Source organism: Acomys minous (assembly GCF_964271855.1).
Source record: "Acomys minous genome assembly, chromosome: 7".
Taxonomy (NCBI): Eukaryota; Metazoa; Chordata; class Mammalia; order Rodentia; family Muridae; genus Acomys; species Acomys minous.
The window spans coordinates 91,500,089-91,516,893 of NC_140488.1; positions in this window are offsets into that span (position 1 = coordinate 91,500,089).

Here is a 16,805-nt window from a genome sequence, read left to right on the forward strand (position 1 = left end):
TCTAGGAAGGCACTGGACACTCCTGAGCTGTCTATACTCTGGTCTGTAAGCAGCCACACTCAGTGGGGCTGATCAGGTCCAGATTTGACCACAGGGCTGCTGCGTGAAAGCAAAGGCTGCTGGGAGCAACCTGCACAGGCAGAATGAGCTCTACCCATGGTCTGGGGCACCAATACAGCAGATCTGAATTATAACAGCAGCTTGAAAGAGACCAGGCAGAAGCATACATTTGCGGACCCAGTCCGGAGCAGGAGGTGTAGAGCAGACTCCAGGAGTGGAAAACAGGTTACCTGCCTGTTCCAGGGAAGAACTCTCAGATCCCCACAGGCAAGGGCTCTCGACCTACAATCACTCACCAACTAGCCACTCTTAACAACCAGTGAAGGACACCAGAAGCTCCCTCCCAACATCACAGAGAGCAAAATGACTAAAGGACAACGTAAGAACGTAAAGAACAAAATCCAAAGCAGTTCGGCATCTCCAGATCCCAGCTATCCCAAAGAAAGCAACCTGAAGAACCGAAACACAATCAAAATACAAGAAAACGACCTCAAGTCCTTAGTAAAGAAGATGATAATGGAAGAAACTAATAAAATCTGTAAAAAAAAAAATGCAAGAGGATGCAACCAAACAGGTTGAAGACATAAAAGAGGCCTATAGAAATGCACTGGAAGAATTTCAGGAAAATACAAACAACCAGATGAAGGTAATCAATAAAACACTTAAAGATCTGATGATAAAAATGGAATCTATGATAAAGGAACACACAGAAAAAAGAGTGATTGAGGAGGCCTTAGAGAAGAAAGCAAACAACACAGAGGTGACTTTCTCTAACAGAATCCAAGAAATGGAGGAACGAATCTCAGAACTTGAAGATACAATTGCAGAACTCAAAACAACCATCAAAGAAAATGTTAAGTCTCAAAAGATCCTGATGCAGAACATCCAAGAAATCAAGAACACCATGAAAAGACGAAACTTGAGAATAATAGGCATTGAGGAAAGAGAAGATGCCTGACTTCATGGCCCAGAAAATAACTTCAACAAAATCATAGAAGAAAAATTCCCCAATTTGAAGATGGAGATGAATATGAACATACAAGAGGCCTACAGAACACCAGATAGAATAGACCAGAAAAGAAAATCTTCCTACCACATAATAATAAAAACACAAAATATACAGAACAAAGAAAAAATATTAAAAGCAGCAAGAGAAAAAGGCAGAGTAACATAGGATGGCAAACCTATGAGATTTACACCCGACTTCTCAGCAGAGACCATAAAAGACAGAAGGGCCTGGACAGAGATCTTGCAAACCCTAAAAGACCACAACTACTATCCCCAGCAAAACTATCAATAACCATTGATGGAGAAAACAAAATATTCCATGAAAAAAATTCAAATAGTACCTATCCACTAATTCAGCTTTACAAAAGTTACTAGAAGGAAAACTCAACCTAAAGGGACAAGATACAAACATAACTACACAGGAAATAGATAGCTACATCATTGCAAAAACAAAACCTCACAAACTCTCTACCATAACCAACATCAAAAATTAAGGAACTTAATAGTCACTTGTCATTAATATCTCTCACCATAAATGGTCTCCATTCTCCAATAAAAAGACACAGACTAACTGAATGGATGCATAAACAAGATCCAACATTCTTCTGCATTCAAGAAACACATATGACACACAACGACAGACACTACTTCACGGTAAAATGCTGTAAAAATATTCCAAGCAAACAGTCACAAGAAACAAGCTGGTGTAGCCATTTTAATACCTAATAAAATAGACTTTCAACCAAAATTAATCAAAAGGTATGAGGAAGGACAGTAAATACTCATGAAAGTAAAAGTCAATTAAGATGAAATCACAATTCTGAAAATCTATGCTCCAAATACAAGAGTCCCACATTTGTTGAAGAACTATTAACAAAGCTTAAACCACACATCTTTCCTCACACATTAATAGTGGGGGACATTAACACACCACTTTCACTGAGGGATAGGTCATTGAAACAGAATCTAAGCCGAGAAACAACATCATTAACCAATGTTATGAATCAAATGGATCAAACAGATATTTACAGAACTTTTCACCCAAACACAAACAATTATACCTTCTTCTCAGCATCCCATGGAACGGTCTCCAGAATTGATCACATAGTAGGTCAGAAAGCAAGCCTCTATAGATACAAGAAAATTGAAATAATACCCTGTATCCTATCAGATCAACATGGTCTAAGGCTGGTCTTCAACAACAACAGAAATAACAAAAAGCCTACACACACATGGAAACGAAACAACTCTCTACTTAATGACATCTGGGTCAAGGAAGAAATAAAGAAAGAAATTGAGTACTTCCTGAAATTCAATGAAAATGAAGGAACAACATACCCAAATTCATGGGATACATTAAAAGCAGTGCTAAGAGGAAAATTCATAGCACTAAGTGCCTTTATAAAGAAAGTAGAAACATCCAACATAAGCAACCTAACAACACAACTGGAAGCCATAGGAAAGAATGAAACAGAAACACTCAAGAGGAGCAGATGTCTGGAAATAATCAAACTCAGGGCTGAAATCAATAAATTAGAAACAAAGAGAACAATTCAGAGAATCAACAAAAGCAGGAGCTGGTTCTTTGAGAAAATCAACAAGATAGTCAAACTGTTAGCCAAATAAATTAAAGGCAGAAAGACACTATGCAAATCAACAAAATCAGAAATGAAAAGCAAGACATAACAACAGACACTGAGAAACACAAAGAATCATAAGATTCTACTTTAAAGGCATATATGCCACAAAATTTGAAGATCTAAGGGAAATGGACAATTTTCTTGATCGATTCCACCTGCCAAAATTGAATCAAAATCAGATAAACAAATGAAATAGTCCAATTTCTCCTATAGAAATAGAAATGATCATTGATAGTCTCCCAACCAAAAAAAGGCCAGGGCCAGATGGTTTCAGCACACTCTACCAGACCTTCAAAGAAGAGCTAATACCGATACTCTTCAAGCTACTCCAAAAGATAGAAATAGATGGAATATTACCAAATTCATTCTACGAGGCCACAGTCACTTTGATACCTAAACCTCACAAAGACCCAACAAAGAAAGAGAATTTTAGACCGATTTCTGTTATGAACATTGATGCAAAAATACTTAATAAAATACTGGCAAAATGAGTACAAGAGCATATCAAAGATATCATTCACCATGACCAAGTATGCTTCATTCCAGGCAAACAAGGATGATTTAATATATAGAAATCCATCAATGTAATCCACCATATAAACAAACTGAAAGAAAAAAAACAGGATCATCTCCTTAGATGTAGAGAAAGCATTTGACAAAATCCCAAACCCATTCATGTTTAAAGTTTTGGAGAAATCGGGGATATAAGGCCCATAACTAAATATAATAAAGGCTATATACAGCAAGCCAATAGCCAATACCAAATTCAATGGAGAGATACTCAAGGAAATTCCTCTAAAATTGGGGTCCAGACAAGGCTCCCTACTATCTCCCTCTCTCTTCAACATAGTTCTTCAAGTTCTAGTTAGAGCAATAAGACAACAAAAAGGAGATCAAGGGGATCCAAATGGGAAAAGAGGAAGTCAAATTATCTCTATTTGCTGATGATATGATACTGTACATAAATGACCCCCACAATTCCACCAGAGAACTTCTACCACTGATAAACACCTTCAGCAAATTGGCTGGATACAAAATTAACTCAAAAAAGTCACTAGCCTTCCTATATACAAATGACAACCATGCAGAGGAAGACATTAGGAAAACTACACCCTTCACCATACCCATAAGCAATAAAAATATCTAGGAGTAACTCTAACCAAGCAAGTGAAGGACTTGTTTGAAAAAATATTCAAATCTATGAAGAAAGAGAAGCTGCCCATTGAATAATCTGTTCGAAGAAGAAACAACAGGTAAATAATGCCCAACTTTCAACAAAATAATGGGTCTACCCATTCTGCCATGGCTTTGTAAGTGTGTGTTTGTCAGAGAGAAAAGGCACAGATATAAAGACAGACAGACAAAGAGAGAGAGAGAGAGAGAGAGAGAGAGAGAGAGAGAGAGAGAGAGAGAGAGAGATTAAAGAATACAGGCAGTGGCTCAGTAAATAAGGATACTTTCCATGTAATACTTGTAACCCAAACTCATTCTCTGTACCCCCATATGAGAGAAGGTTTGAAACAGATCCAGAACTATATTCTGACCTACACATATGCTCCTTGGGATTTGAGTTAACCACATACATCATACATATACAAAATAATAGTAAATTATATAATTTAAGGCAAAAGTAAAAGGCATATGGGAATTTCTTATATACGAAGTACTTGAGGTGTAACAAACAAAACACAGATGTTATAGTGTAAGTATGAGATCCCAGAAATTCCATGAGAAGTCCAAACAACCCCCCCCAAAAAAACAGCACTTTCAGAAAAGTGCAGGATATAAAATCAACTTAGAAAATCAGTAGTTGCTTTTTTATATACAAATAACAAACACCGAGAAAGAGAGTGTAGAAAAACTCCTGTATGCAATTGACTCCAAAATAATGTTTATAAATCAAGCTAACCAGACAAGTGGAATAACTTTAAACTGAAAAATCAAAATCATAAAGAAAGAGATTGAGGAGGACATTAGAAAATGGACTTTTCGTGCTCATGTATTGATAGAATTAATATTGTATAAATAACCATATTAACAAAAGCTACTTAGAGATCAATACTATCTCAACAAAAATCTATATGACACTCTTCACAGAAAGAAAATTTTCCTAATATTCATATGGAACCACCAAGAACCAAAGTGGCCAAAGCAATCCTGAGTATAAAGAAAAATACTGTGACCATTAGAGTTTCAGACTTCAAGGTATATTACATATCTATAATAATAAAATCCATATGAAGCAGACACATACATAAACAGAACAAAAGATCCAAATTTGAGTCCAACTAATGACAGGTATCTGAAAACTTATGAAGCCAAAAATATATGTTAGAAGGAAGAATACATCTTTGAGAAAAGGTGCTAGAAAAACTTGATGTGTACATGTAGAAGAATAAAATTATACTCATATCTATCATGTTGCACCAAAGCAATTCTAAGTAAAGAAAAGACCTCATTGTAAATCCTGAAACACATAAAACTTTTGGAAAAAACAGGCAGCATCCTACAATATATAGGCTCAGGAAAGTACTTTCTGAATAGTATATGACCACTTGTTATTTTAATTTGGTCTCCATGGCATTAAGTGTTAACTATACCATTGCTAAAAGAAAGTATGCTATGCATATATGAGTATGAATTCTCCTTGAAGGTTTTTCAAATGAAATGATGCATGGTCCTGTTTTAAAAATACCTGTGCCACAATTAATTCTAATGTAGATAAATTGAAAATAGGATGACTAACATGACATATGTAGACAATTAATTTGCAAAAATAATCATAAAACCTGATTATGAAAGCAGAAAATTAATAAAACAACTCCTGTTTGGAACTTATCTTGCTAAATCACAACACTTGGGTAAAAGTGCCTATGTATCTCTAATGAATAATAGAGAAGGCCATTCCCATCATTACTATATTATAGCTCACTGTGATGTAACAATTATTTTAGACATAGGAACATGTTCCAATAACATGCAAAACAGCTTAGAAAGTATGTACAAATAACACTGAAGTAAAAAACATCCATACTGCAACTTTGCAACTTATTTGACTTATGGATGGTTATCTGTCTTTTTTTTAACAATCTCATGCATAAAGTGAAATATTTGAAATACATGTTTCTCTTATAGTTGGTCTTTTATAGTTTCAACATACTTTTAGGACTAGGTTATCCAATGCATTTTATAATATGCTTCACGCTCAAGATTTACTGATGTATTGTGAAATGGCATTTTTATATGAAAAAAGTGTATTCTATCCAAAGATGAGGGAAATATAATTACTAAATTGAATGGATTAGAAGTGTTTAGCTTTACTTTGCATCTGCCATGCAACTGGCAATGGTCTTATATACTATGTGCATTTAATCCAAAAGTAATAAAGGATCATGTTCTTTCCCTAGTATGTACACACACACACACACACACACACACACACACACACACACACACACACACACACCTCTTCTTTCATTACATACCATAACATGATCGCTTATTACAACCAGAAAACATTCTCCATATATATAGAATTCTTGATCTTAGAAACCTTCTATTTGTGTGCTTTTATATTTTCCTGGAGGGAAGAAGCTGAAACAAGTCAGCAAGAGTGTATAGCCAATGCCTCCTGAGTCTGACTCATGCAAGAAGATATGAAAGACAAAAATGTCAAGATTATTTTTCATGAGTTTGTATACAGCCTAAATATTGCATATGCCTATATCTAAGATTCTCTTATATCTGATACCACTGCAACACTGAAAGCATCAGATGAACACAAAGTCTGCGTTCAAGGAAAAACAATGCTTCAATCTCTATATGGCTCAGGGGTAGACATCAGGTCATTGAAAGCATTTAATTAGGAAATTAGGTTTGTGGTGGTTTCAAGGCACTATTAGGAGCTGTGGCCTTATTGGAGAAGATGTGGCTATGTTAGAGTAACTGCATCATTATGGAGGTGAGGATTTGATGTCTTAAATGCTCAAGCTATGACTGTGAAACACATCCATCCAGTCTTCTCCTGTCTTCAGATCAAGATTTAGAATTCGTGCCTCCTCCAGCCCCACATTTGGTTGCACACTGTCATTGTTCTTACCATGATAATAATTATCTAAACCTCTGACACTGTAAGCTATACCCAATTAAATGCTTGCCTTTTATAAGAGTTGTCTTTGTCATGGTGTCTCTCCACAGCAATAAAACCCAAACTAAGACAGAAGTTGATAACAGGTGCTGGGGTATTGCTGTAATAGGCCTGACTATGTTTTTGCTTAGTGAAATGAGGATTTGGAGACTTTGGATTAGGAAGACAGCAGAATGCTTTATGCAGAGCTTAATGAGCTATCCTAGTAGGAATATGAAAGACATTGGTGCTGAGGGTGATTTGAACTGTGGGGACATAATCAATAGGTTTAAGAGCAGAAGAATTTCTATGCTGTCCAGAGATCATCTTGTGATATTTTGGTGAAGAATGTGGCTGCTTTTTGCCCTTGTCTGAAGAGTGTGCCTGAGGCTAAATTGAAGAGATTCAGATTAATTGCATTGGGAAAAGAAATCTCAAAACATTCTAATATAGACTCTGTCCTGTGGTTCACTCTTACAAAGAGATTTTTGATTTAAAAAAATCAAGCTGAGAGAGGAGAAATACAAAATGTGTGTTTCAAGAGTTAAAAGGGTACCCAAATGTGAAATGTAACTAAATCCTGTAATTAAAGAGATAAACAGATTAAAAACATTAAATGGATTTAAGGAAGTGGTAACCTCAGGGCAATAGCCCACACAGCTAACTTCCATCTTGTTAAAAGGATGGTCCCCAAGAGACATCCTCATTTATTCTAAATTTAAAATATGTTTGGTGTTTTACATGTTATGTGTTATTATGACATGGTTATTGTTTTCATTTGGATATAAAAAGACATATTTGTGTGTCAAATGGACAAGTGTGGATTGTGATGGCTATTCTCAGTTGTCAACTTAACTATATATGGAATGAACTACAATAATAGAAATGGAGGGCACATCTGATCTGTATCTTGAGACAGGAAGACAACATTCCTTTGATCCTGAACTTAGGGTGGAATGACATATACCTTTGAGCCAGATAAAAACGCACCTTTACTTCAGATTCTAAGGTATTATAGCCATGCTTATAGGGATCTATAATGAAAAATAATTGAATAAAAGGTTAGATCCAGGGGTGGTGATATGGGCCTTTAATCTCAGCACTGAGGAGATAGAAACATGCAGATGTCTGAGTTCAAGGCCAATGTGGTCTACAGAGAAGTCTATGACAGTCAAAGAAAGTATGTAGACACACATAGACAGTGAAAAAAGTATTAAAAACAGAAAGCTGGTGAAGATGTAATTGAATAAGGGGGCCCTTTTCTAGCCTCAGCAAGCAGCAGAACTTGGGAGCTTCGGTCATATGATTCTTGCTTTAGAGCCAAGAAATTTTCCTTTGCAACTAAGTAAAGTTTCTGAGGCCAGATGTGTGGCAGAGGTATCCCTGCATAGAAGCCCAGAGAAACCATTGCATAAAACTGTGAAGGAGAATCTTGGATTGCCTTGGCGATCCCAAGATGTTAGAGATGCCAAAGCCATGGGATGCCTGCTGTGAAAGCTATTAACAAGGAGTGTAACCAGCCTAAGAAAAAGAAGTGTGTTGTAATCAACAAAAAGGAAAGGAGTTGGAGATCTGAAGATCATTTTGACATCAGACAAGGAGATGCAGAGTTTGGAGTTTGTGAGCTGGTTTTCAGTCTTTCTTTTGCCCAGTATTTCATCACTATGCTCCCTTCCCTATGTGTCAGAATGGTAATGTATATTGTGTTCCATGATATATTGGAATTACGTGATCTGCTTTTTGATTTTGATATTACAGGTGATTACATTTAAGAGACTTCATGAATCTCAGAAAAGATGTCAAACTTTGGACATTTAAACATTGTTGAGACTGTGATAAACTATGGGTACTTTTGAAATAGGACTAAATGCATATTGTCTTATGTTATGGCTATAGGACTAAGGGGACAGGGAGTGGAATGTGGTGTTTTGAATAGGTATATCCACCATAGATTTATGTGCTTGCATGCTTGCAAATAAGGAATGGCACTGTTAGGAGCTGTAGTCATATTGGAGGAGGGATGGCCATTTAAAGAAAGTGTGTCACTGTGGAAGCAGGGGTTTGAAGTCTTAAATTCTCAAGCTATGGCCAGTATGAAATATATCATGTCTTCTCCTGGCTGCCTTCAGTTCAAGATGTATAACTGTGGGCTCCTTCAGTCCCACATCTGGCTTCACACTGCAATGGTTCCTGCTATGATGATATGGACTAAACCTCAGAAACTGTAATCCAGCCCCAATTAAATGTTTGCCTTTATAAGAATTGCCTTGCTCATGGTGTCCATCCACAGCAATAAAACCCAAACTAAGAATGGTTGATCACTGACTTTAAATTAATATGTTAATCAGTATTGTATCACAAGGAGATGAAAACTAAACAACCCTACCTTCTATTAGAGGAGATAAGTACAGAATGCTTACTCTAAATCAAAGTACTGACAAAGGATACAGTATGTTCATAAATAAGGTCTTATGTACTGTTTGAGAAGCAAATAATGAAAATGATAAATGAACTGTGGATCCAGTTTGTAAATATTAATTTAATTATAGTCTAGCTTATAACTTAAGTGTTTATAAAAGATTTATTGTGTGCCTTAACTTTAATGAATGAGATTTATTTCATTTATAAGAATAAAAGTAAACAATGAAGAATTATTTGAGGATATTTGAGTAGTAATTCAGAAAAAAGACATTGATACCTTTAATAAGACAGTATTCCATTTTCAGTTTATAATTGCAACTAGATAGGGATATAAAATATATGAAAGAAAATAAAGCTTGTTAATGCTATTTCATCTGAAATTTTTGCAAAAAATCCATTAAAGAACAACAAAATTGGAGGCATTAAACATATTTGCATTGTCATTTAGCATATAATTGGCTATCTGAATTTTCATTGCATAAACTTGATGAAATCCAGTAACTTCAGCATTTTTCATTGAAGCTTTGTTAAATTCTTGTGTTAAATTCTACAACAATCATGACTGTAAATACTATTTTAGTCATATTTTCATAATTATACTATATGTGTGTTTACACATTATTAGAGAAACATATCACTTATAGATCCATATTGGACATTGATCATGGTAATGCAATTATTTTAATATATTATTCAAGCTCATATATTTTAACACTTTAACTAGGTATATTTCTTTGATAAGTTTCTATTACAAAAAGCATTCCTTTGTATATGCCTTAAATTATAAGCCACAAATCTAGCAAACAATCAAAACATCAAGCAACAATGATTTGGAGAAATGAATTAACAGTAAATCAACTAATGTCTGGAGTTTGACTTGATATACAGAGGCTGATAACACCTGACTTTCTTCCACTTTCTTGGAAGATCATGACAAGCACATAGTAATTCTCTTTGAAGATGTGCTGAACCATACAGGCAAATACTATCACAGAAATTTTACATTTATGTGACATAAAATTTCCTTAAAAATAAAAACAGACCCACCTTGGTGGCAATTTTCCAATGCTTTTCATCACAATAAGTGTGGAATATCACTCATCAGACATTTGCCAACATTTCAACTACTTTCCAAGCTTGTAGAGAAAAGGCAAATGATTTGTTTCACAGAATCTACCTTCATAAAATCCCTAGTTCTGTATATTGAACTACAATAGTGATTTTTAACCTGTGGATGTGACCCTTTAGGGGTTGAACAGTAGTTTCACAGGGGTCACCTAAGACCATCAGAAAACTCAGATATTTGTTTGATAGTTTATAACAGTAACAGAATTACTGGTAGGAAGCAGTAATGAAATAATTTTATGATTGTGGGTCACAACAACATGAAGAACTGTATTAAAGGGTTGCAACATTAGGAAAGTTGAGAACCACTCCTAGATCATAAGAAAACCAAGGCATCATTTGATATTTCACCAGATACAGGAGTCTGTTACAGACTAAGAGCAGAGGGAAGAAATATGAGGAAAGAACACATTAATTTATTGCTGTGTAAAGTGAGTATGTCTGAGTAATATAGCAGTAAGTACAGAGTGTGTTAAATAGTCTTATTTTTCAAATATCATCTCAATAATTTTCTAATGCCTGCTTCTTTGAGTGCATTCAGGCCTCCCCACCAAGGGGAGATAACCAAATATGAGGCACCAGAGTTCATGTCAGAGTCAGTCCCTGCTCTCTACAATACAGTGGAGAATGTCCTATCCATTGGGTAGATCAGAGTAGGGGTTTGATGTTTACTACTTGTATTATCCTTGGTTAGTGCAATAGTTGAGCAGGCTACCAAGATGAGATTTGATAGCCTATGACCATATAGTGGGGAAGGAGGTCCCCCTTGGTCATAGACCTTGGGGAGGGGATTAGGGTGAAAGTGGGAGGAGGGAAGAATGGGAGGATACAAGCAGTGGGATAACAATTGAGTTGTAATCTGAATAAATTAAGTAAAAACATTTTTTAAATTAAAAAATTCTAATGCTGTAACATTTTTGCTCTTTCCTAATTTCCAGTGCTTCGATTTACTCAAAAAGTAAAGGTAGTAATTCTCTCCTGTAAACACTGTAAAAGAAGTTTAAAGATAATGAGTTCAGCCAGGTGGTGGTGGCACACACCTTTAATCCCAGCACTCGGGAGGCAGAGGCAGGCGGATCGCTGTGAGTTCGAGGCCAGCCTGGTCTACAAAGTGAGTCCAGGACAGCCAAGGCTACACAGAGAGACCTAGTCTCGAAAAACCAAAAAAAAAAAAAAAAAGATAATGAGTTCATGATGTTTTTCATAGGTAATTGTCATAAATATTATCAGTATTTATTATTTATGATGAAGAATATGGTTTTGGAAAAAAAGAAAATAGTGATGATTGATTATTGATACATGGGAAACTTAACTGCTCCTGGTGGATAAGAAAAGTGATGCCAGGTGTGTTAGCAGCTTGCCCTTAGCGCAATAGAATCATGAATCTTGATTTCACATCTTCTCTGTTAGCCTGTGTCTTTCTATTAGGAAATTCAGTCCATTGAAATTGAGAGATACTAATGCCTAATGATTGTTAATTCCTTTTATTTTGATGTTGGTGGTATCAGTGTTTGTGCGTGCTTCCCTTCTTTGTTTTGGAGTGAAATTATATGTTTTCTGTGTTTTTATGGATATAGTTACCATTTTGTCTTGGAATTTCCTAATATTTTCTGCAAGGCTGGAATTTTTTGGATGGACATTGTTTAAATTTTATTTTGTCTTATAATCTTATGACTTAATTTTGCTGGGCATAGTATTCTAAGTTGTCCTCTGTGGACTCTTAGAGGCTGTCAGACATATATCTGTCAGATATAGAAATATATAGGAAGATAGAACAAAAAGTGGGTTAGTGAATCTACTCCTCAACTTATTGCCTCAACTGTCACTCACAAGAACATTTTTAATTCGTTCATAGAGAATTTTGTATATAGATGCAAAATAAGTTTAATTATAGATACAGTGGTATAGAATTCAAATGTAAGATTATTCTTCACTCACATATTTCTACATTAATATGAGGTATTGTATCCATATAACTCAATTATAATACGGGGTTTATTTCCAGAACCTTGAAAGTGTTATTGAAGGCTGCTTAGGATAAATAAGTTATACAAGTTATTTGTTAGTTGATCAAATCATGGTCATATCAATCATTAGTCTATTTTTATCACAAGAATATACATATTAGGTGCAGCAGATAGATATGACTCTATAGAAAGATAAGATAAAATAATCAGAGAAGGTCTTAAAAACCTCAGAGAAATACAGAATATGGCACTTTAAAATGTTCTTATTATTTTAAAGATTCACTGACAATGTGACAGGTTAACTCCTGGCAACACCCAGCCTACCTCAAAGAGGATGATGAGCATCAAAGAACCTCCTTATGGAGATGGCTTCAAATGTGGAAAGCAAGCCACTCCACAAAATGTCCTCTTTTCTACCACAGACAGAATTCTGCCTTTAAAAAGGGCAAGCTTGGATGCAGGCAGTTGATGGTCAAACTCTGCCAAGACAGGGTAAGCAAGTCCTCAATAGCTCATGCCTCACAAATATGTCTTGTCTCTCAGATTTATTGGTATAGGTGAACACCAGGTAGCTTAGGTTTACAATGAAGCTTAGTTGTTTAGGGTTAAGATGTTTTTGGGTCTAAATAAATGTTTTAAGTCAATAAGGAGGAGATATGATAGACATTGATTTACATTCAGAATTTTAGACTCAACAAGAAAAGAAAGATGTTTTCAAAGCTGTGAAATACAAATAGCCAAAACACTAAGTATGCAACATTTATATAATTTCTGATTGTATCATGGTTCTTCTTGCTATAGGTAGTTTATTGTATATTGCATAATAATATAAATGTATATGTAAAAAATTAAAAAAAATATTTAGTTAAAAAAAGACATCTGTCTAGGCCCTTCTTGGTATTTGGTCTCTGTTGAAAAATCAAGTATAATTCTGATAAGTCTGCTTTTGTAAGTTACTTGGCTATTTGCCTGCACAGCTTCTAATAGTTTTCTTTGTTCTGTTAATTCTGTTATATTTTCTTTTCTGGTCTAATCTAATTGGTGTTCTTTTTGCTTCTTGTATATTTATAAGCAACTTTTTCTTTAGGTTGGGGAACTTTTTTCTCCTATGATTTTGTTGAAAATTTCTGTTCCTTGGAGCTAGGACTCTTTACCGTCTATTTTCTATTATTCTTAGATTAGACCTATTCATAGTATCCCATATTTTCTGGATATTTTGTACTAGGAATTTTTTTGGATTTCACATTTTCTTTACTATATTGCTTTCTTCTATCATATCTTCTACATCTGAGATTCTCTCTTCCATCTCTTGAATTCATTTCCTTCACCCACTCAATTGTGTTTTCTTGTATTTCCTTAAGAGATTTATTCGTTTCCTCTTTAAAGCCTCTATGTGTTTGATTGTACTTTTCTGTATTTCTTTAAGGGATTTATTCATTTCCTCTTTAAGTGCCTCTTTAATTTTTATAAGGTTGGATTTAAGACCATCTTCTTGTGCTTTGGGTGTGTTGGGATATTCAGGGCTTGCTGTAGAAGAGTAGCTGGGCTCTGGTAGTGCTATATTGCCCTGGTTCTTCTTGAGTATGTTCTTATTATGGCCTTTAGCCATCTGGATGTCCTTGGTGTTAGAAAATATTCCTGATGTATCACTCCTTAGTGAGTCACACAGAGCCTTGGACCTGAAACTGGAGTTCAGAGAAGAACCCACTGCTCACCTCTGTTAGCTGTGCCTCAGATGGACCTGAATGTTCCTGATGCACTGCAGGCCTCTTCTCTAATATCTATGCCCCAGATGTATCAGGAAGGTGCATAATAGACAGTGGGCGCACTATGCTGATATTGATGGGGACCTCCACAGACCTCCTGATGTTAGGTGATGGACATCTGAGAGATCATGCTGCTCACCTCTGCTGGCCCTGTTAGCTGTGTAGGATGTTCTATTTTCTGGCTCTGTAGGCTGTTCGCCAGGTGAGTCGGGCATGTACAGAGTAGCCAGATGGGACTCTATGCTGAATAGTGGTGGTATTCCCCCACCCCCATTGGTCTCCTTGGGATGACAGGAGATGGGGCAGAGAGAGCACATAGCTCATCTTTTGGTGCTGTTACTGTTTTATTATGAAATAAGTACTATGTATCCTGAGCTGGCCACAAACTCAGAAGTCTCTTTCATTAATCTCCAAAGTTCTAGAATATAGGCACTCTCTACTATTCCTGGCAAATATAAAATATCTTAAAAGTTCCAGTTTCTCCCAAGAGCACTAGACTGTCTCCACCCCTTAACACATAGAACTTTGACATTCATTTAGAAGTCCAAAGTATAGCACCATGTAAAATGCTAGACATTATTTATATGGTCAGGTTCCACAGAGTACAAATTCTTGAAGGCTGGGATATTTTTACTTAAGCTGATTAGTGACATTTGGAGGAAAAACACGGAAGCCCAGCTTGACATCAACAGGGGAAACCAAGTAATGAGGTAGATCTATGGCTACTTGATCAGGTCAGAACTTATTGTTACTGGCAGTGGCTTCCACTGACAGTGGCAAGCTATCGAATTGCTGGTGGAAGGCCAGTGCTGATATCTTCCTGGCAGGGGCTTACACATATTATGGTAAGTAGGGAATAGGGCTGTTGGTTCCTAGCAAGAGGTTCCACTTGTTGTGGGAAGCAGGGGCTTCTATGTAATTTTGGCAAGCATTTAAAAAGGAAAAGAAAAGATGGAGAGAAAAAGACTATACATACACACACATTGACACTTGATGATGAAGCTAGACTCTTGCAGTTAGGTTCCGACAAGCTTCTTCTTTCAAGCTTCTCTTACTTTACACATACATATTCAAGCATGCATACATGCCTGCATACATACAGGCATGAATACATACATATGTAGAACACATTCACATATTTGGTGGATGGAAATGGATTCCAATGAGCTTGTTCCAACCCAAATTCTCACATGTATATGTACACAAACACAGATCTTTGTGGATGGAACAAATGTGAAGAGAGAGTTCCAACTCAACCTTACACACATACATATACACATATATAAATATATATACATTTTGGGGATGGAACAAACTGCAAAGTATGAACTCCAACAACGTTTATCATTTCTCCCACAGTTTATATCCCAGCAAGATCTTTCAAGCAGTACAAACATCACAATGTAGTAATATTCTATTTTTCTTTAATGGAACCATTACAATAAGTACACATAAGAAAAACATGTCCTCCAGTATCCTCACATGATTAAAAGTTTTACGTATTATGGGTGAAAAACAAACATAAAAAACAAACAATTTCAACAACCCATATACATTTGTAGCTAAGCATTTTATTATATATTAACAAAATGTGAGCAAGCAAGGACATTTTTTAGTCATATTTTTTTCTTCTGATAGGCTACAATTTGTGGTTACAAAGAAAGAATTAATTGTATTAAAAGATAATCTTATACAAATCTTAAAAGAATCACAAATCTAAACTTTTATATGAAAACAATCAGCCATTTCTACTTTAAATCTTCAAGGTACACATATACTCATTTATAATTTTTATTTAATCATACCAGGAAGCTGAGGGCAAATATATATATATAAGAAAATTAACTATAATCTCAGTCACTAGCCCAGCTTGAAAGAGTCATGTCAGCCATTGTTATTCTGGGCTATTGTTCTTGCTCATCAACTCCAAAATTTTTCTAGTTGTACTATTGAGAGCGTACTTTTTCTTAACTTCAGATTGTTTTCTAAGATTTTCTACATCAGAGCCACTAACAAACCCATCTTTAACTAACCTTGCTAAACAATCTACTTTTCCAATTCTTTCTAAAGGTACTGATCATTTCTAACAATCTACATCTCTAAGTTATTTTCAAGGGTGGTAGTTGAGTCATTAATTTGCTCCAACAGAAATGCCTGAAAGACAACAAGCAGTATTACTGTGAATGCCAGTGATACTGCCCAGTGAGCAGCTGGAAACCCCCTTAGAGTTTTCATACAACTTATGGATTAGAAAGTCGTAAGTATAGCAAACAGAGCTATGCTCCATAAGAATATGAAGTTCTTAGAACATGTAGTTCTCAGGGTTCTACAACTCTAAGACAAACCCACCTTGGTCATGCTAAGCACTGGGCTACCTTCTATGAGTTCTAGAATTATTTTGCTGTTCCTCATGAATGGCCCCTGACAGAAAGATACATTGTGTTCTAGTTCAAATTAAGCCCCAATATCTCTGTAAATTGTCCCAGTGGCCTGTAGTATGGAATGTTTCTATGACTGCTTGGCCTAAATTAACATTGGAATCATGGCTGAAAGAAAAGATGAAAGCACTGATGTTAAAGAATTATTAATATTTAATACTGAATTATTATTTTAGTGAAATCAACAGTTACTCCTTAACCATATATATATATACACCAAATAACCACACTGAGAGAACAGGATCTAATTAATT